The sequence below is a fragment of the Heterocephalus glaber genome, unplaced genomic scaffold, assembly GCF_053883595.1.
Source record: "Heterocephalus glaber isolate CG9 unplaced genomic scaffold, H.glaber_assembly_v1.0 deba00001504, whole genome shotgun sequence".
NCBI classification, from domain to species: Eukaryota; Metazoa; Chordata; class Mammalia; order Rodentia; family Bathyergidae; genus Heterocephalus; species Heterocephalus glaber.
The window spans coordinates 43,193,821-43,217,018 of NW_028258324.1; positions in this window are offsets into that span (position 1 = coordinate 43,193,821).

The following is a 23,198-nucleotide window of genomic DNA, read 5'->3' on the forward strand; positions in this document are numbered from 1 at the left end:
TTAATATTTCACATTAAAATATCAGAACACTATTTTCTTGATAACATATACATTACTTTCAAGAAAATTTAAATACAGTATCCACTACATTACCAAGTAAATGATGCATGCTCTTTAGAACTGACATCAATTTACCATATCAGTCTTATTCATTATTTAGTGATAGCAAATGAGGAATTAGGCATCATTTTTTAATTTGAGTGTATTTGAAATATTCCAAGTTAGCCAAAATAGTCTCATAGTGATCTATGATCAGAGAAAATCACATTTAATAAGGAAAACTTTTTAGATAGTGGAATTTCATTTTCTGGTTGGGGACTCAAACCTAGGACCTTGCACATCTTAAGCACCTCCCTATCACTGAGTGGTGTCCCTGGACTGAATTAGAGACTGTTAACCTCTACAGCCCCAAATTACTATTTACTCTTTCTGTTAAAATTTTTCCAACATGTCAAATATTTATATGATTTTTGGAAAGTGCTTTAAATGTGAAATTAACATATTCAATGGCTGTCATTTCTCTGCTTTGCTGGAATGTGTTTGTGCACTTGTGTGTTTGCAGTACAAAACAGTAAACTTGGCATGCACATTTTTGAACTTCTATAATTGTTGAATCTATTTTCTTTTTCCATCTACTTATTAACAATGTTCTAGCTAATGTGTCAATTCTGTTTTTATCTAATTAATCTTTCCCAATATTCTGTCTATGATAGTGCATCCTTGAAAATTAAATAAAATCATGACAGGTTGTATATACATGAAGTAAGAATCTCTGAATATGATATTGAAGGCAAATTTATGACCATAAATAATACATACCTTTATTGAATAGTTACCTTTGCCATATGATAAAAATATATTTTTAATTTACAGTTCTTTCCTCTATGTTTAGAATTGTGTTATCACATCTTAAGATCAAGTTATTTATATACATATTTGTTAATTCTTCTCTGCAAGAAACTAAGCAAAAGCAGAGTCTATTATGGAAAGTAATCTTCAGAGACAAGTTGAAAATCTCATTTAAATTACCAGTGGTATTACAGGAGTGCACTTTAAGGAACAACTTTGCCATTTGGAGGTTTCAAGAACTTAAAAGGATGGTACATTTGGAAAACAGAATAATGAAGGCATGAACTGACAATATAGAAAACACAAGTTGATGTTAAAGAAAACCTACTTCAACTCAGATCTACTGATGTGTGTGTGACCCAGTTTTGGTCAATAAGAAAAAATCAGGAGTCTAATAAGGACTGTGGAAAATATATTTTCTGATAAAAGAAGTAGACAACTATCACTGCTCCTTTCTCTTTCATTTGAATGCAGCCCTGACCTAATGTCTAGAGTTAGAAAATTATTTTGTAACCAGGAATGAAAAAAAATGCTTTAAAGGGAATAAGGAAGATACTGTCACTGACATCATCAAGACATTGAAACAATGTCATATGAATGCTCTTAGACTTATTAAAATTAATATTTCTGATAAAAACTGGCTAGAATAGGATGTAAACAGGAATAAAATCAATAAATCTTTGAAATAATTGTGAATGTATTTTGGTAATTTTGTGTTGAACTGTTGTTGAATTAAGTGGTGTATAAACTAAGTTTAATTCAGCATTCTAACAGAGCAGGCAGTATTGATGAAAGAAGGTTGAGTTTTGTGGCAAGGTGTGCTTAAATACCAATAACATAAAGTTAAAACCATGTGTCCTTGGGTAATTAAGGTATCCACATGTGCTTTAGATTTCTTCATAGTTACTAATTTAACCTAATATAGTTATGGGCCAGATTTTTGTGTGGTTGTACATATAAAAGGTTAAGCAGAGTGCTTGAGTTAGATTAAGTTGTCAATTGTGTTTTATTTTTGTTGGATAAATCAATAATTTTATAGCCTATTTAAGATTACATAAATTAACAGAAGAAAATGTCTTAAATCATATCATTCTGCTTTAAAGACCAACATTTGTATGATTATTACAGGATTTAGGTGAATATCTAGAAATTTGCTACTTGTTAAAGACATAAGGGTAATTAGAACATAACTGTTTTTGGAGACCAAGAATAGGAGGAAAGATAATGATGAATGAAAAGAGCATGGTAAATGCAAAAATGTGATAGAAGTAAAAATAAAGTGTATTTAATTCATCTATATCTATTTATATCTATATCTGTAAATCTATCTCTATATCATCTATCTATATGTATATCACCTCTCTATATCATGGAAACCCATTATATATTTAAATATTTGTATTAAATATCAAAAGAAATGTTGGATAAAAGGACAAGGGTGAAAGTGAATTTTCAGCCAGAGGAAAAGGACATATGGTGTCTGAGAGAAGCCCAAACTGCAGCATATTTTGTAAAATAAAATAGTATGTGCACGCTATGATATAGGATCAAGTGGTGCAGTGGCAAAGATAAACAGAATATATTGTTGAAGTCAAATTTTAAAAATCTTTGTATAGTTCTTGCTGACCAGATTATAAATCAGTATGAAGAATGATTTTCAAATTATATTCCATAAAAATCCAGTTTTTCCATGGAACCCTCCCAAGGCCTCTAGAGTGTGTAAGAATGAAGACAAATGTGAAGTCATAGGATTTACTACTCAGTTGAATTAATTTATTTTCTCCGTTAAAACACAGGTATGTATCAGAGTAATCACACATGATAACTTCTGGAAAAGAGAGTGTTGCAAAAAAGAAAAAAATATGCATATCACCATGGGATATATGCAAAATTTACTATGGCAAGGATGAAAAGGTTGTACCTATTAAGGATGCTGATAATCAACTGGCAAATGAGATAATTTGAAACCAAAGTAATGTTCTAAAAATGGGGATGGACATGAATTGACAATTATGTTTAGGAGAAAGATCATAAGTTTGGGGCTTAATATGAAGATCTTTAAAATTTTTTTCTCATTTCTCCCCAAAACTGCTTTTCAAGTACTTTGATTTGTTCTTAGGTTATTTGATTTCTTGACTTTTGTTTGAAGTTTTAAATCTTAAGAAGCACCTAGTATCTCACATTTTCTAAAATTTACATTTAAAATAAGGTGTTCATTTTATAACATATCCACTAAATTCTGAATTCTACAGCAAATTGATTTTGATCATTATCAAATTTTACTCATTATTTTTACTCCTGTATCTATTCTAATAAAATTATTATATATTTTAAAGTCTTGTATTGGTCACTGTATCATATTTCCTTCTTATTTTGATATTCACAGTGACATTTAAAAATTCTGTTCATTTGATGGTCATAAAATTCTCATACAATGAAAATATTTTGCAAAAAACTAGTGATAATATTTCTGTATAAGGAATTGTGAGTTTTTTCAATAGGGTGAAGTAACATTGAATACCTAAGAAGTAATTTTATTTGTATATTTATTTCAACTGCATATTATTTTGTTACTGAGAAATAATAGCATATGTTGATTCTGATATAGCATATCTGTATAGTTACAGATGTAAAAATTTCTAACGATCCTTTTTTTTAGATTCTAGAACAGAATTAAGTTATGGAACAGTTTATTAATAAAAATGGACAAATCAATATATTTTAATTATTTTTTAAAATTTCAATATGTCATGATAAAAAAATAAGATGTGATGAAATGACACATTTTTCAAATAATTGTAGAATTGTTTTAAATAAGATACCTGTAATATAAATTAAACACACACACACACACACACACACACACACAAACACATTTAAAAATGCTACATTAAGTTCCTGTCTTTCACTTGTTCTGCAACCTTTTACAGTGCCCCCTGCCCTGGAAGAAAAGCTGCTCACACTGAACTCACAAAGAGAGGGATAATCATAGGTGAATGAATGAAAGCAGTAGCTACACTGACACCCATTTCAAGACAGATGATAGAGGAAAGGAGAACTTTCAAAAGCCACTGCTAGATGAATGTCCTCAGTGAGTTGTCGGGAATTTCACTGCTTTCAAGAACTATTTTATTGCTCTCATTCTAAGTATGAGCAGAAATCTGTGTAAGCCTGAATGAAAACCATGGAGCCAGAGTAAACACGTGATTAGCTATAGGCACTTGAGAGCTAACTGTGTATAATTTCTGAGCAGTTGTGTTGCATTTTGCCATCCATTAGCCAAAGGGGGGGAAAAAAAGAAAGAAAGAAAAGTCATAGAAATGATGTAACTGAAGAATATGATTTGAATAAAATAAATGGAAATCACAATAGTAGAATTTAGTTCTTAGAAATTGCTTCATAAATTTGATTTGAAAAGAATTCCTGTTGGTGAATTTGACTTAACAAACATGAGTATGGCCTGTGTGCAAACAAAACAAAATGAAAAACCAGTGAGGAAATAATGTCTTAATATATCCTGACAGTTATTAACAGTTTCAAAATACAATATGACTTGGTAGGATTTTACACCTGGTATTTAGGTACTGCTCTAAACATCTCAAAATAATAGTTGAGAGCATGATGTTAATATTTTATAAATTTGTTACCAAATATTCAATTCCTACAATCACTTCCAAAATTATTCCATTATGACATGATTCTATTGAAGGTAATTTTAGCAAAAGTGCCTAAATTTACATATATTTATTTATAATTTGTGTCCATCAATGTGATATTTGTAATTCTAACAGGAAACCTAACAAATGTATTCGGAAAAATACAAATTTAATCCGATTTTCTAATTAAAATCAGTTTGTAATTGACTTATAGACCCCACTCTTGTGGATTGGGTTTTACTTCTCAGAAGACCTAAGGTTCAAGGCAAAATGATATTTGGATTCTGATGCCATCAAAATTTTGAATATTTTCATTAAATTATTTAAAAGTTAGTGAGCTATCTGATTATATGAGATTTTTGGCAAAAATTGTTTGCGAATTTAACAATAAGTACATTTGATTTTCAGGGACATTTCAGATTTTGGATGATGTTTTTTCCTCTTCCACTTCTTGTTTCTCTTCAGAAAATGTTCTCAAAATGTGAAAAATATGATTTGAAAATTTTCCTTCAGATTAAAAGTCATATAGTCATGGTATAAAGGCTGAATTTTGCAAAGAAGCCTTCTTTAGTTAATGTGATGTCTTAAACATTCATTTCGATTTCAAGAATCATTAAATGCATGGCAATTTAGAGCAGTAGTTGGAATAAAATTTCTCAGGTTATGTGTAAATATCTTAAATAATTTTGATATATCCTTTGATAAGTTCTTAATATTTCTTAGCTTCATTTCTTCATTGTTACATGAAGTTAAAAATATCATTAACCAGTATTTTAGTATATTTGCATAATTATGATTACTTTAAAGAATACAGAATATGCCTCACATATTTGAAAGTATCATAGCATGTAAAACAATATTATATAGAACTCTTTAAGAATAAATCGCTGGGGCCGGGGATTTAGCTCAGTGGTTTTGCCGCTTGCTGTGCAAGCTCAAGGACCCGAGTTCGATCCCTGGTACCAAAAAAAAAAAAAAGAATAAATCGTATATTATATAGGCTGTCAAGAAAAAGTGAGCCGAGTTGTACATGGCAAAAATGGATGATTGGTATAAATATATTTTACAAGCTTAACAAATGTATTAGTCCCTATTTATAATATACTTTGTTAGATTGAGGATAATCTGTTAATATATAAAGGTGAATAAAATAATTATGAATTCCTATGGAACTTTCATCTTGAGAAAAGAGTCATTAAGTAAATCTCCTAAATAAATAGCAAATTATGAGAAAACTAAAATCAAATCACTGACTAATGAAATCATTTTGTTAATCAGTAGCTAAAGATTCTTCAGTGTCTCTGAAAACATGTGCAAGGAATTTATTTGGTCATGAAGTGCTAAGTGTATCTATTCTTTGTAGTTTTTCATTTTCATACAGAAAAGTATGTTCATATGTTTCTAAAAGTTAGAGTTTGCATAGCTATATATAATTCATTTTGAACAGTAAGTGACTACAATCATTGGGAGGCAAATTATAGTTAAGAAAATTTCTCACAATAGTTAATTGGCTTACTGAGTATGTTAACAGGGAGAAGTATATTAGTCGCAACTTACAACTTATCTAAATTTGAGGAAAGTAAAAAATTATGAGCAAAATTATCAGAGTAACAGAAAAATTGAAAACACAGAAGGATGTAAATATTTTTAATAATTAATGAATTTAAAAAATAAAAAAATTGAACACTCAGGTATCGTGGGGTACCCTGAAATCTCAGCACTCTGGCAGGCTGAAGCAGAAAGACTGCAAATTCCAGTCCAGCCTGGGCAAATTACTGACTTAGCGAGACTCTGTCTCAAAAATGTAAATAATATAAAGAAAAGGGATAGGGTTATAGCTTAGTGCAATGGCCCTACATTCAATTCCCCATTAACACACACACATATGCACAAAAGGATACTAAGCACATTTCCCACATACCCATTTTAAAGGTATAAATCATAAAAGTATTATATTGAAACTTTAAAGAGAACATTATTTTTTATTTTTTCTTTCTGTTACTTTGTACAAAAACAGAGTTCTTTCTAGAATAATGAAAATTTAAATTTGTTTCTGTAAAGAGTGAATGGTGTTTATCTTTTCTAAGGTGCATCTATAAACCATTTAAGCCTAGATATTGGACAGATATTTTCTGAAGTAATCTACTGCACTTTGAGAGTAAGGAGATTGATGTTTCATAGAATATTTCTCTAAAATATGTTTATTTTGATACTGTAATGAATAATAAATTGTGAAAAAATATGAAAATTGTCAGAATATAGATTTGCTTGTGTCAACTATAACAACAATGAAAAAAATAAGTAAATTCAAGAGATTATGAAGAGTGGTTTCTTATGCATTATTCTTAATGATAACTATTTCTTTTGCAAATAATTTTACCTGAAATGAACAATCAGTCACAGAAGATTCTTCAAAATAATGATATTTATTTGGGAATGACATTGAAGTGGAAATAGCAGATCACTGAAACATGAATATTCAGTCATAAAAAATTATGGATATATCCATAGAGATTGTAACAAGGGAAACTTTTTAAAGAGAAATGAGGAGGATTATATTAGATATTTTCAAACAATAATCTTTGGCCATTATAAATGGTATCAGCCTTTTAACTGAGAGTTGTTGGTTGAATTTCCTTATAGAATTACGTTTTGATTAGGGTTGTTGTGCCTTTTGTGCAAGTTTGTGGTTCTGGTAGTCCTTTGTGAAAGTTACTATCAGATAGTCATGTATATCTTCCTTCATAACCTCCCAGGCTTACAAATTTTTGGTACTTTTTAGATACACAATCAACCACATTTTGACCCTCACAATTTTACTGTTTTTTTTCTCCACATACTTTCTATTTGTGGTGCTGGAGATCAAATTAAAGGTGTGTTGAGCAGATGCTCTGACACTGAGCTACAACCCCAGGCTTTGAATACCCCATTTTGTTTAAGATTTTTTTTTCTGAAAACATTACTGATTCACGATGATGTAGTTGGATTTCCATTGTCTCTTGTTGCCATGATGGATCTGCACTTGTTCGTTGTCTGCTCTGATAGCACATTAGAAAGGGAATGGCTGTTGCCTGTGAGTTATTGTCAGACTTTTTCTCCGCACTTGAATACCAAAGAAGTTTAGGAGTTTGCCTCAGTTTAAATTTACCTGTATTCAGTTTTTGAATTTATTTTCAACTTTTTGATAGAAAACACTGTACCAGAATGTTTTATTAGGAAATATACTGCAAAATTTTATCAGGCAATAAGAACAATGTTTGAAAAAGGAAAATATAAAACAAGACAAACAAGGACAAAACATATCCAGTTTGCATAATAGTTTTTAATGAAGAAACATAATTTTTTAGTCATAACAATTTTTATGAGATAGTCAAAGATAAAATTTTATCAGAAAATTTCATTTAAAAATACTTGTTAGAATCTTTAATGAACATAATTGTAAATACTGTAGAGAAAACTCAAACCTGTGGATAACAATAATACAATAGCTGTCACTAAAATTCGAATGAGAGTTCAGCGATTGATAAAATATTTAGACTTTTTATATCACACAATATTTTAAGAAAACACGACTATCAATATTACGGAAAGAATATCAGACTTTTGTAAATTTGCAAAATATTTAGAACACTTAGATCAATAATATATATGTTACTTAAATTAATAATTAATCAATATTATAAGGAGATTTCACTGGAGTTATATAATGATCATTCAAAAGTCTTTAAAACAAGAACATATTTATAAAAAACTTAAATATTTTAACACTTAGTTTTTCCACTGTAGCCAAAAAAACAAATAAAGAAAGCAGGAAACCCAAGAAATTATCTTAATAAAATGTTTTCCAGGCCAGTTCTTATAAAATTTACTGTGAGTCTATCAATAATTCAAGAAAAATGTGTTGCTTTAAACACAGAGACTAGGTTTTAACATTATATTAGTGTATCAAGGTTTATTTTTTGGAAAATAATTTATACTTTTAAAAATTATAACCTATATGACCACATACAGATATACTTTCATGATATTCATCCTTCTTAAGCCTTCTAGGGAGATAGATCTTTTGCAAAAGGAAAGGGGCCGACGAAATGGATGGGTCAGGGAGGGGATGAAAAAGTTAAGATGTTTTATGTACATGGACCAACTCCACATGAGGAATGTGATCGCTTGATCTGTGAAAAGGTAATAAAAATAAAAATATAAAAACTGAAATGTTAAAAACCCTTCTATGTCTTCTTAGACACTCTGGAATATACTTGCACTTTTACTTTTACCTTATTTTATTTTCCGTTATAAAATAGCTTAAGTATTATGCTTTAGAAAAAAAACATTTTAGCATTCAACATCTTTTGTCTTCAAAAGAATCTCTTCTCTAATTAATATGCTTTACTAAAAACATTACCTAGCCTTATAATTTTCTTTAATATCTCTCTCTCTCTCCCCCCTCCCTCCTTCCCTCTCTCTGGTTGATTTCTGTATTCTTTTCTTTCTTGAATTTAAACTGTGAAGCAATATTTTAAAAATATCTGAATTTAAACTTCTTAGGATTCTATAACCTTCACTCTACTAAAGGAGATAAGTCTACAATGTAAAAATATGTATTTCCTCCTCTGTTTCTGTTGTGAATTTGATGATACAAAATCTAGATCAGTTATAAGAACAAGATTGACAGCCTATGGGTTAAATGACATACTCAGAATATTTTAGAGTGAAAATATTCTGTTTTTAATGTTCACCTTAAGACCATGTACATGCAGAAGGTGGCTGTGTTCAAATCATGTAAAGGGATCACATTCACCCATAGCTGATGTTTGACATCAAAGTAATCATTCTTTTTGCTATTAAATATAGAATATCCATAAGAAACAGAAATAAATTTTGAATATATCAGAGATAAATCAGGGTACTTAATTTTTGATGGTGGAAAATTGCAGATGACAACCAATTAAATGCGGTAGATCTTCTATTTCTTGTTCATTTTTCTCCACAGACTATTTACTGACAAATGTCAAGAACAAGGCTGCATAAACATTAATTTAAGATTCTCCCACAAAGGAAATTTCAGGTAAGTAATTCAATTAGTATATGCTTAATTCTACCATAACTTATTTACTGATTTTTAATATTCATTTGCAGGGTGATTACAGGCTGAAAACCTAAGCTCAAAGTAGGTGTTAAAGAAACCTCTTTTGTTATTTTGGCCAGTGGTGGCTATTAAGAAATCAACAACAGGAGTTCAGAGTCTGTCAGAAAAGAATAAAACTGAAAATTTTCTGACTTTTATTTAAGGACACAGAATGCCCAAGTTCAATGATTATGAAAAATTGAAAATGTACCAGTAATCAAAACAAAACAAAAATAAAGAAACTCCCCAAATAAAACACCAAAAACAACCAGATGTGGCCTCAAATTATATCAACACCTAAATGCACCAATGTCAGCTGTTCAAATAATTTGCATGTAACAAGCAAAAGAATTCTATGTAGGAAATTAGCCTATATTTTTAATAAAAATATCACAATGTAACATAATTATCAGACATGTCATGAAATCTATGAGGCAAAACAAAGAGTAGACAATGGTTGAACTCGATAACAGTAATCCAAATATTAGTATTCTTAGAATGACCTTTAATGGACTATGATTAATATGCACATAGCAGAAGAAAGTGTAGAACTATTTCTTAAAGAGTAATAATTTATAAAAAATACATTAAAAGGATCTTAAAACTGAAAATTATAGTAACTGATATTATTTAGTAGATGTGATAAAAATAGTCAGATTCAGCATAAAGACAAATTAATATTCAGAAAGTATAATTATTCCAAAAAATTCATATTGAAGTACATATAAAAACACAATAAATGCAAAGGAAAATAAACCCATCAAAGGGAAAGAAATGTGAAAAGTAACAACAAAAAGAGAAGTTGTATTGAAAGAGGTTGTAATAATTCTGACAACTTCTCAGCACAGAGACAAATGACATTGGGATGGTATCTATAAAATATGGAATACAAATATCTTTCAATCCATGTATTATCAATGCACAATGAAAAATATCCTTTAAGATTAAGGATAAATATATAAATCACTATAAAGGATCCAATAAGAAAATAATATTTATATTTACATGATTATATATATCAAAAAGAGAGTTTTATTCATAATTAAAGTAATTAAATTAAAATGCGTCTTTCTCCAACAGAGAGAAAAATCAGAAATGATATGAGATTTAAATCATATAACAAAATTTACCTAATTGATTTAGATGGAATACAGTACTTGACAACTGCAGAATACATGACTCTTTATAGCCTCAAAGATATTATATAAAAAGCTCTTACTAATTAATCAGAGAAAAAGAGACAAGCAACCTAACAAGGGAAAATACTTGATGAGATACTTTACAAAAGGGAATAGCAAAATTCTAATTAACATATGTAATTAAATAATGATTTCTAATCAACTAGAAATTGTTTCAAATTCACAATGAGATTTTATTACATACTTTCTTGAATGACTAAAGTTTAAAAGACAGATATTTTAAAAAGATTAAAAAAGAAAGGCATTATTTAAAAATAAGTAACATCATATACATTTTCAATAGTAGGTGAAAAGTGGCAAAAAATACACTTCAAAAATTTTCATTAATAATCCAGCAGAATATGTCCTTATCACTAGATTAAGTGATTCTATGGATGTTGCATGCAGCATCAATACATTTATGTGCATTAAAAACACGTATATGAATGTGCAGGAAAGTATTAGTAATTATTCTAAATTGGAAATAAACCACTTCATCAAAAGTAGAATTCATATAAATTTATACTATTAATATACATGAATAAAATTATACATATAACAGCATATCATACAACAGTAAAATCAACAAGCCACTACTACATCTATGAACATGGATAGAACTCATTGATATTACAGAGGATGAAAAAGCCAGAAATCAAAGACAACACAATTCTTGATTTCACTTATAAAAAAGGCCAAAACAAATGAAACTAATATATATTTTAATTGTATTTGAATGGCATAATTCAAAATAGAATGGATTATTTATAAAGTTATAATGGATTTGGTACCTTAAAAAAGTTTCTGGAGTGTAGCCAATATTTTATGTTTTGAATAGCCAATAATTACACAGATATATTTATTTTGTGATGACATATCAAGATTTGATTCAAGATTCATTTATTTGTATTTCATATATATATATATATATTACTCTTCAATTCAGTGTTTGCTAATGAAAGTTCTTAAATTTTGTCTAATGTGTGTTCATAACTTTCCAGCAAGTAGATATTGAATAATATATTAGAACTATGGCTACTATGTGCAATGTGGAATACTGGAAAACACATTACCATGGAAATATCATATGCATGTCTTTATTTTTGAAAGCTAATCAAATCCTTGGTGCCTACATTGCACAATTTTGTTGGCAGGATTACTTTCAAATTGACTTCACTATATACTCAGATTTTTTTTATGAATTTCACAATGAGTTGCACTCAGCTTGGAACTCATTAGTGCTTTGCATTGTCAATGCCTTTCAGCAAAGAATCACCTAACTACTCTAACCATTTAACAAATTGGATTTACTGCTGATAACAGTGAAGGGTGAACAATTACCATAAAATAAAACACCAAATTTTCATAGTTAGGTAAATTATCAAAATTCTAGGTTCATTAATTTCTAAATGTTTCTGTTTATCTTATCAGATATGTACATCTAGATTTCAAATAAGTTAAAGAACTATTTCCTCTACCTGGGTGAATTCTTCATTTCCTTCAAGGATTATTCAAACACCCCAATTGCTTTAATTAGTACTTCAGTTTTCTCCTTTTTTTTGCTCTAGTATTTTAGTAGCACTTACTTCCTTGACATACAGTGTAATTTAATTATTGACCATGCCTATTAGGGTTCTCCAGAAAAAATCCTCAAAATCTGCAATATGCTAACTGGAAGTTCCTAAAAGACATTAATATGGTATTACTCCAAATCCAAAGGCTGGAGCACCAGAAAGCCAAGAGTAAAAGTCTCAGTCTGAGTCTGATGGCTTAATAACCAGGACTACCTAAGTTCCAGGGCAGAAGTTGGATATCCTAGCTCAAAAATAAGTTCATCCTTCCTCATATTTTTCTTCTATTCTGCTGAGCAATGAATTGGATGATACCTAGCCACATTTGTAAAGAAAATATTCTCTTTTCAATCTACTCACTCAAATAAGAAACTCTTTTAGAAGAATCTAGACATAAACAAAAATAATGTGTTACCATTTCTCTGCTTACTTGATTCAATTACCATCTCCTTACTTGATTCAAATTGACCTACAAAATTAATCATCCCACCATGTTTGCCTGTTTTTCTGCTACAACTTCCAGAATACTAACTCAAAAGACAAAAGTAATCTTCTTCTCCTTCTGTATACATAAATGCACAGCAAAAGTCAAAAGTAGTAGCTCACACACTATAACTAATGAGCAAATATTTTTGAAAACTAAGGAGTGAAAGAATAATGAAAAACTTCCCTAACCCAACAAAAACTTACAGTGAAAGATCAAAAATACTAAATGGATCACTTTCTTTATACTAGCCTCTTAAAATGTAAGTAAATAAATAAAGAATATTTTTACCTCCAAGTTGCTAATGATATGATAAATTCAATGTCTATAAAATTAAGAATTACAATTTAAGGAAAAATGTAAAAAAAATTAAAAGAGCTACAAACTTTCAGTTAAAGAATGAAACCAAACAAAATTGATGCCATGAATATGATATGGGTTTAAACTCTAAGGGAAAGAATGACAGAAAGGTTGATAAATGTGTCAAGGTCACTAATATGTTCATCAAACATATTAGAATATGTAAGCAAAATATGAACTGTGCTGCTTTCTGTAGATGAAAGATGAAAACCAGGGCATTACTCTTTTCAATGTTTTCACAAGATTTTACTTGATAACTGGGATCATTGACCCAAATTTGTCAACCTAACTGGATTAGAAAACACTTAGTAGATTGGCTGAAGAGATTAGGGCATCCTAAAAAATACAGTCAAAGGTGTAAAAGAATAAAGCTTTCATTTGAAGGGACCCCTGCTGAAGAAAGGCCTCCTACATTATTGATTCTCTGGAATTATTACTATACTCAGACATCCAAGCTCTCAATGACCCCTGCAGTCCTGGTTCAAGGGTGTTTGGTTACTGCTTCTGTGACAGCAGACCTTAACATCATCGGTGAGATGCTGCTCTTACTGATATGCAAAATGCAGCAGTTGTAGGGTCAGAGAGAGTTCCACTCGGATTTCAAGGCAAGGCTTGGGAGACAAGGCAAGAAACACCTAAGAGGAAAATATATGAAGTTGTAGAAATGAGGCCAAAGGTACAGTAGAGAACCCAGGAAGTTGGAGATGCCAGGGATGTGGAATGTCTACCAAGGAAAGCAGCAGACCACAAGTGGAGAGGCTATCTGGACTGCAACCCACAAGGCCATACGTGTAAGGCCACCTAGGACCTATGGAACTTACATCTCATCAACATATGTCCTGGATGCTGGACATGGGCTTACAACAGATTTAATATATGTCCTGCTAGATTTTGGTCTTTACGCTGATTCTTTTCTATCTCCTTATTTCTCCTTTTGGAATGAGAATATTTAACCTGTGCCATTATACTTCAGGGTTTTCTTTCTTGGTTTTGATTTTTGCAGAATTTCACCTCTGAGAGCTTCCCTTAAATCTCAGAATAGAGTTAAACTTGGACATATAAAAAAATACTGAAACTGTTGAAACTTTGGGGGGGGATTATTAATTTTCTAGTTGTAAGCAGGTTAGTTGTATTATGTTAGGTAGAATCATAAACTTACTATTTATTTGGAGATTAATTATGATTAAGGACATGTGTTTGAGGGTGAAGTTGACAAAGTCTCCATTGTAACCATTAATTTTGATTTGGCAATTTCTTGTATTAAGTACATAAGGTAAGAGGATAATAAAATTAGTAAAACATACTACCTGGTATATCTGGATGGGTCATGGAAGTATGACTTTGGGTACTGTAGATGCTTACAAGACAGCTCCTGTTACTTCTCCCTTACTCTGCTTTTGGACACCAGAAACTCAAGTAACTTTGTTTCACTACATCCTTCTGCCATATTTCAAATTGGAGCCAGCTGACCATATACTGAATCCTGGAAAAGTGCAAACTACATAAAATGATTTCCTCTTGAAGATATGGGTATTGTGTCTCAACAACAAGAAACTCCACTAAAATAGTAATGTAATATTTAAAAGATATGATTGATTGGCAGAGGAGGTGAACCTTCCAGACCACCATACCACTGCCCCCAGGGGAGAGGAAGTGAGCTTCATGGACAGCCCTGCCATCCATTGAAATGAGAAAACAAGTAAACAAATCTCAAAACCAGACTTCCAGATCACCTAAAGCAACCCCAAAGGGAAACGAAATGAAACAATCTGATACTAAATAACCTGGACTCCCTGAACTGGAAACAAAAGAGTATCTGGAAAAAATGAAATCAGAAATAATTTCTCACATAACAACAGAGATTGTGCCCATAGTGCAAGACATGATTAATAAATCTAGAGAAGACACAGATTAAAAAACAGAGGAGCTGAGGAACATGATGCAATCCCAACATAGGAAACAAATGGAATCCATAAAGCAGATGCAAACAGATTTCCAGGAGATTAAAAACTCCATTGAACGTTTGCACAGCAGAATGATCCAATGAGAGGACAGAATTTCAGATATAGAAGATAAGATTGCAATTAGTGACTAGAAAAAGAAAAATTTCTTAAAAATAGTAAGGGACCATGAGAAATCAAGCCAGCAGCTGCTAGATGATGCAAAGAATTACATAAGACTGATCAGAGTCAATGAAGAAACAGGAAAGAGTGCAAAAGACATTAAAAAACAGTTCACAGAAAAAATGGCAGAAAACTTCTCAAGGAGGGGAAAAGAATTTGACACACAGATAAATGAGACATATAGGACTCCAACCAGCCATGACCAAAAAATATCTAAACTTAAATTTATAATAGTTAAGATTCCAGAATCCCAACAGAAGAACAAAATTCAACAATCAGAGGAAAGAAACAAATCACATACAAAGGAAAGCCCATCAGAATCACAGCAGACTTCTCAACACAAACACTCAAAGCAAGAAGAGCCTGGAGTGAAATATTTCAAGCCCTAAAGCAAAACAAACCCCAATCCAGATTGATGTACCCTGAAAAACTATCTTTCAAAATCAATGGAGAAATAAAATACTTTCATGTCAAAGAGCACTTTAGAAACTTCATGAATATGAAACAAGCACTCCACAAAATTTTAGACAATATCCTAGGAAAATACAATAAGGATCAAAACCCCAGGAAGCCAAGCACAATGAATCCAGGGGGCACAGCAAGAAATTAGATGCAAAGGGGGAGAATCCACCAAAAAGAAAAAGTCATAGCAATGATAAGTTATTATGTACCAGTTATAAGCATCAATGTTAATGCTCTCAATTCACAAATCAAAAGAAATGGACTGACAGAATGGGTCAAGAAGCAATACCCATCAATATGATTCATACAAGAAACACATTTAATTCCAAAAGACTCATAGCCTGAAAGTTAAAGGGTGGAAAACAATACTACATGTGACAGGAACCCGAAAAAAGCAGGAGTAGCTATCCTCTTTGCAGATCAAGTGGATTTCAAACAAGCACTGATTAAGAGAGACAAAGAAGGACACTGCACACTCCTTTTAAGGGAACAATTCAAGAGGAAGAGATGACAATCATAAACATATATGCACCAAACACTAGTGCACCCAACTATATAAAAAAATACAAACAGACATGAAAAATAATATAAGCACTAATAAAATAGTAGTGGGGGACCTTAATAAAACACTGTCACAAATAGATCAACTAGACAAAACAAAAGCAAAAGCAGAACTAGAACTAGAACTCGGTCAAACTCTTGAAGAAATGAACTAACAGACAATTACAGAGTGTTCCACCCACCTAATCAGAATACACATTCTTTTCATCTGCACATGGGTCGTTCTCCAAAATAGACTACATACTTGCTGATAGAACATGTTTAAGGAATTGCAAAGGAACTGAAGTTATCCTCTGTATATTATCAAACCATAGTGTGATGAAATTGGAGATCAATAGCAAAAGAAACCTCAAGAATTTCATAAATACATGGAAATTGAACAACACACTTTTGAATAAAAAATGTGTCACACAGGAAATTAAAGAAGAAATCAGTTCCTACAATTAAATGACAATGACAATACAACCTATCAGCATCTATGTGTCACAATGAAAGCAGTCTTATGAGGGAAATTCATATCAGTGAATAACCATATTAGAAAAACAGAGAAAGCCCAATTAAACAAACTGATGCTGAACCTCAAGCTTCTAGGAAAAGAAGAGTAGGACAAACCCAAAGGTTATACAAGGGAGGAAATTATAAAGATGAGAGCACAAATCAATGCAATGGAGACTAAGAGAATGATAAAAAAATCAATGAGGTAAAGAGTTGGTTCTCTGAAAGAATAAATGAAATTGGCAAACTCTTAGGCACCCTTATCAGAAAAAGGAAACAAAAGGACCAAACCCATTCAATTAGGAATGAAAAGGATGAAATTACAACAGAGCGAGTAGAAATCTAGAAGATCATCAATACCTACTTTGAGAATCTATATACTAATAAAATTGAAAATACAGACTAAATGCACAGGTTCCTAGATACTTATGGATTACCAAAGTTGAATGAAGAAAACCTAAAAATTCTAAACAATGCATTGTCAATCAAGGAAATTGAAAATATAATCAAAAACTTACCAACTAAGAAAATCCCAGGTCCTGATGGGATCACTGCTGAATTCTACAAGACAATTAGAGAGGAACTACTACCACTACTGTTTAAACTCTTCAGTGAAATTGAAAGGGAAGCAATACGCCCAAATTCATTCCTGCAAGCAAGCATCATCTTGATCCCCAAAGCAGAGAAAGACCCTACCGAAAAAAGAGCTATAGGCCAATCTCACTAATGAACATAGAAGCAAATATCCTAAATAAGATGCTGGCAAATACAATGCAGAAGATCATCAAGAAGATCATACACCCTGCTCAAGTGGGATTCATCCTAGGATTAAAGGGATGTTTCCACATATGCAAATCATTAAATGCCATACACTATGTCAATAAAGGCAATGACAAAAATCATATGATCATCTCAATAGATGGAAAAAAAGCATTTAACAAAATCCAACATGCATTTATGATAGAAACCCTACAAAAATTTGGAATACATAGTCTCAAACTCAATCTGATAAAAGCCATCTATGAAAAACCAACAGCCAATATCATACTAAATGGTCAGAAACTGAAATCCTTAACACTAAAATCAGGAACAAGACAAGGATGTCCACTATCAACACTCCTGTTCAACATAGTTTTGGAAACATTAGACAAGGCAGTTAGACAAGAGAAAGAAATAAAAGGAATACAGATAGGAAATGAAGAAGTCAAATTGTCATTATTTGAAGATGACATGCTACTCTATATCGAATACCCTAAGAACTCCACCAAAAGTCTTCCAGACTTAACAATCAAATTCAGGAAAGGAGCTGGATAAAAGGTCAACACACAAAAATCAATAGCTTTCTGCTACACGAACAAAAGACTCACTGAGAGAGAAATAGGCCAAAAAATTCCTTTCACAATAGCATCGAAACAACTGAAATACCTATGAATCAAACTAACAAAAGAAATCAAAAACCTCTTCTCTGAAAACTATAGCACTCTGAAAAGAGAGATTGAAGATGATATCAGAAAATGGAAAGACATCCCTTGCTCCTGGGTAGGAAGAATCAACATAGTGAAAATGTCCATACTTCCAAAACTGCTATATAGATTCAGTGCAATCCCAATTGAAATCCCAGCTGCTTCACAGACCTTGAGAAAATAATCCAAAAATTCATTTGGAACAAGAAGAGACATAGAATAGCAGAAATATTTCTCAGCAATAGAGATATCAAAAGGGGTATCACAACTCCTAAGTTGAAATTATGCTACAAAGCCACTGTGACAAAAACAGCATGATAGTGGCAAAGAAATAGACCCAAGGACCAGTGGAACAGATTAGAAGAATGCAGAAACAACTGCAGACAAACTCAGCCACCTCATATTCAACAAAGGACCCAAACACCCTCACTGGAGGAAAGATACCCTCTTTAATAAATGGTGCTGGAAAAATTGGGTTTCAACTTGTCAAAAATTAAAACTAGACCTATATCTCTCACCATGCATTGAACTAACATCAAAATGGATTAAAGATCTAAACATTAAAACAGAAACGTTGAATTGGCTGGAACAGAGGTTAGGTAGAACTCGTGAAGACATTGGTGTAGGAAAAGATTTTATGAACAAAACCTCAGTTGCCCATGAACTAGCACAAACAATCAACAAGTGAGATCTCTTCTTATTAAAAAGCTTCTGCACAGCAAGAGAAACCACCAGCAGTGTGAAGAGACAACCCACAATGTGGGAAAAATTTTTCACCTCCTGTTCCTCAGACATAGTTCTACTATCTAGAATCTATAAAGAACGAAAAAATATCAGACCTCACATATTTAAAGACCCAATACAAAAATGGGCATCTGAAATGAACAGACATTTCTCAGACAAAGAAATAGAAATAGGAAATAAACATATGAAAAAATGTTTAACATCACTGGTCACTGGAGAGATGCAAATGAAAACAATGCTGAGATTCCAAGTCACTGCAGAAAGAATGGCTGATATCATGAAATCAATCAATAACAAATGCTGGAGGGGTTATGGAGAAAGAGGAACCCTGCTCCACTGTTCGTGGGAGTGTAGACTGTGCAACTACTGTGAAAATCAGTAAGCAGATAACTCAAAGAACTAGAATTTGAAGTCCCATTTGATCTAGCTATTCCCATGCTTGGTATCTTCCCCAAAGAATTAAAAGAATCATACCACAGTGATACATGTACACCCATGCTCATAAAAGCACAATTTGTAATAGATAAAACTTGGAAACAGACCAATTCCTCATCAACTGGAGAAGAAAATGTGTTTTTTTTTAAAATAAAATAGAGTACTACTCAGCCATCAAAAATGAGAAACTGGAGATCTTTATAGCTAAATGGATGCATATTGGGGCGATAATCTTAAGTGAAATTAATAGGACACACATGTGTAAAAACTGAATAGTTTGTCTAGTGTGAGAAACTGAAAGTGTTAATAAGGACTAAAACTTATAATAAGTAATGTAAAATAGGAAGAAGAGGGGCAAAGGGGAAGGGTAAGTGGGAAGGGTAGGGGAAAGGAAAGAAAAGAATGGAATTAATATGAGAAAATGGAAACAAAGTCTGTAAATAGGAAGGGATGGAGGGGTTGAAGGGAGGGCAGGGGAATGGGGAGAAAATAAGAACCAAGAGAGATTATCTAAAGGTGAAAATTTCCAATTATGAATGTCATTATATTGTATACCTAGAATGTACCAATATAATCAAATAAATAAATAAATAGATAGATAAATAAATAATATGATTGATTTTCCTGAAATTTTATATTCTACTTAGGCAGGAACACCAATACATTCAATAGGACTTTAAGTCAAATAGATTTTATAGAGAAACATACTCAATATATTTCATTCAGGATAAAACTTCTACATAATATTTATGCATTGTTTGGGTAACTGCTGAAAGCACATGTAAAAATATATATTGCTTTATAGCAATGCACTATCTGAACTCTATATTCAAAGAAATGAACTAGAAATGCCCAAAAGGCTCATGGAGTAGGTGCACTCAAGAAAAACAGGGCAGTTTAGACACAATTTCACCACCTACACAAGGCTTGTCAGAGCCATTCAGATGCACCCTAAAGGTACTAATTAATGTGCACATATTACTAATTTTATGATTGCTAACAATGTTTGTCATTAACTTGTGCAAAACAACAAAACACAAACTATGTTTGGAGTTTTCTTAGTTACTTTCTTGTTGCTGTGACAAAACAGCAGACACACACACACACACACACACATACACTCATACAAATTAAAGGAGTAGAGTTTATTTTGGCTCACAATTTGTAGAAGTTTTTATCCATGGTCAGGTGGTTCTAAGGCAGGGCAGCATGGCAGAGTGACATAGCAGAAGAGAAACGGTTTATGGCATGCAAACCGGGTTTAAGGGAAAAGGAGGGATACTGGTGCATATCCTCCAGGGTACAATCACATTGATCCACTTCTTCCCACCTGGCTTCACCTTCCAACATCACACCCAGCTATAAACCAAACCCAGAAGTGGACAAATCTAGTGATGACTATCACACACGTATGATCCAGCCACCTCCCAAAAGCTCTACCTGTGAGTGTATGAGGTTTTGAGGGGAAAATCTATATATAAACCATAACAGCACTCTAAAAGGAACTAATTAAAACCATCATTGGCTAATTGTTTTATTTATGGGACATTTCACTCTCTACATTTTCCACAGAAAATTTATAGATATTACAATGAAATTCATATCTGCAGTTCCTAATAAACAGAAAGAATTGAATATCATTGACTGAAAACTGAATAATGTATACAACTAATAAATCTGCAGTAAAATTAAAGAAAATGTTAAATTAACATATCAAAATGTAGGCTATTTTACTTATGTTTACATTAAGCATTTCTGTGAAGTTTGATAAAAGGAAATAGTGTAGTATGTAAATGTATTTATCTTATATAAGGAGGCACCCCAGATAATTTTTTTCCTATTAAGTTTATTGGTACATTTTAGGTATAAAATGCAGTTACGTTCATCATTGGGATCTTGCACCATTACATGAGTATCTTGGTTCTTGTTTTTTTCCCTTCCCTTGCCCTCCCTTCACCCCCTCCACTCTTCCCTATTTGCAAAAATTTTGTTTCCATTTTTCTTCTCATATTTTTTCTTTTCCCCTTTTTTCTTTCTCCTGCCCCTCCCACTTCCCCTGATCCTTTAGAGCTTTTCTTTCTATTACACAAAATGAATTATACATTTTTTAAATTACAATATCAAGATCTAGGAGACTTTGCCACAGCTTTTACAGAATTTAAAGAATATAGAAAGCATATTACAAAAATCTTTTCTGAAATACATTTGACAAATTCTAAGAAGTACCTTGGAAGACAAATTAAAGAAACTAAGTCTGGAGGAAATATAAAATTTGAATAGCACCTATTAAAGAAAGTATATTCCTAGCTTGAAAAACTACCTATATGACAATAGCAGGCTCAGAAACATTTTAACTGATAAATTCTATCAAACATTTAAAGCAGAAAAAAGAAGGAACACTTCTCCCCTCATTTTAGGAAATCAACATTGTGCTAATCCTAAAACTGGATAAGGATAATAGAAGAAAAAAGTATGAACGTAGATAGAAATTTGTTTAACAAAACAAACTATTAGAAGTCAGATCTGGCAGTATGTAGAAAGTGATTTTGTGATAGGGATGGCAGTGTTGGTTCAGCATTGGAAGATTCACCCCCAAAAGTCATCTTTTTAACAGAGGAAAGGAAAAAGCCATATGACCCTGTCACTAGTTGGAGAAAAAGTATTGAACTGAATTCTACAACGGTTCATGGTGAGAGCTATCAGGAGACTAGAAGTAGAACAGAACCTTCTCAACAGATTAAAGACATGTACTCCATACTTGCAGTGAGAATGCCTTATATGAATGGAGAAGAGACAGTGCTTACTCGCTAAGGTGGAGAACAAGGGCAGATATGCTTACTCTTTATCTGTCCATTAAACTTTGAAATCTAGGCCCAATCAAAATAGTCTGGCAATAAAATGACACAATTAGGATAGGATTGGCAAAGTAGAAGCAAAATCTTTATATGTAGATGAAATGATCATCTACAGAGAAAATACTAAGAAATCTCTAGGAGCCCCTAGAACTTGTATTTGAATTTAGCAGGATTAGAAAACACAAGATATATATAAAAATTCAGATCTGTGTATACTTGCTATAAATGAAGAATTGGATATTGAAATTCAAAAGTTATGTAGGAGTACAAAGGACCTAGAAAAGTTTAAAAAAACACAAAAAACAAAAAACACTTTTAGAAGACGTTTAGTACCTAATTTTAAGACTTCTTCTAAAGCTACAGTAATCAAGGCAGTGTTGGTGTAAGGGAAGACATATAGATCATTTGAATAAAACAGAGAATCTAGAAATAGAACCACACATATATGGTCCACTGAGTTTTGAAAGATTATTTAACATTAGCATTTTATAGAATATCAACTCAATTCAAGAGCTGAGAAAGAGATAGTGTTTTCAGCAAATGGCACTAGAACACCTGGTATATGTATATAAAAAAATTAACCTCAACCCTTCATTTCTATACATGAAAATAACTTGAAGGGATCTATGAACCTAAATATTAAAGCCTAAAAGTATAAAACTTTAAGAAGAAATTATAAGGGAAAAAGTTTATAAATTCAGGGTAGGCAAGAACTACCTAGGATACAGAAAACATGATGTATAAAAGAAAAAATTGATAAATGAGATTCCATCAAAATTTAGAACTTTAAATGACATCATTAAATGAAAAGTAGCCCTTAAACAGACTATATTTTCA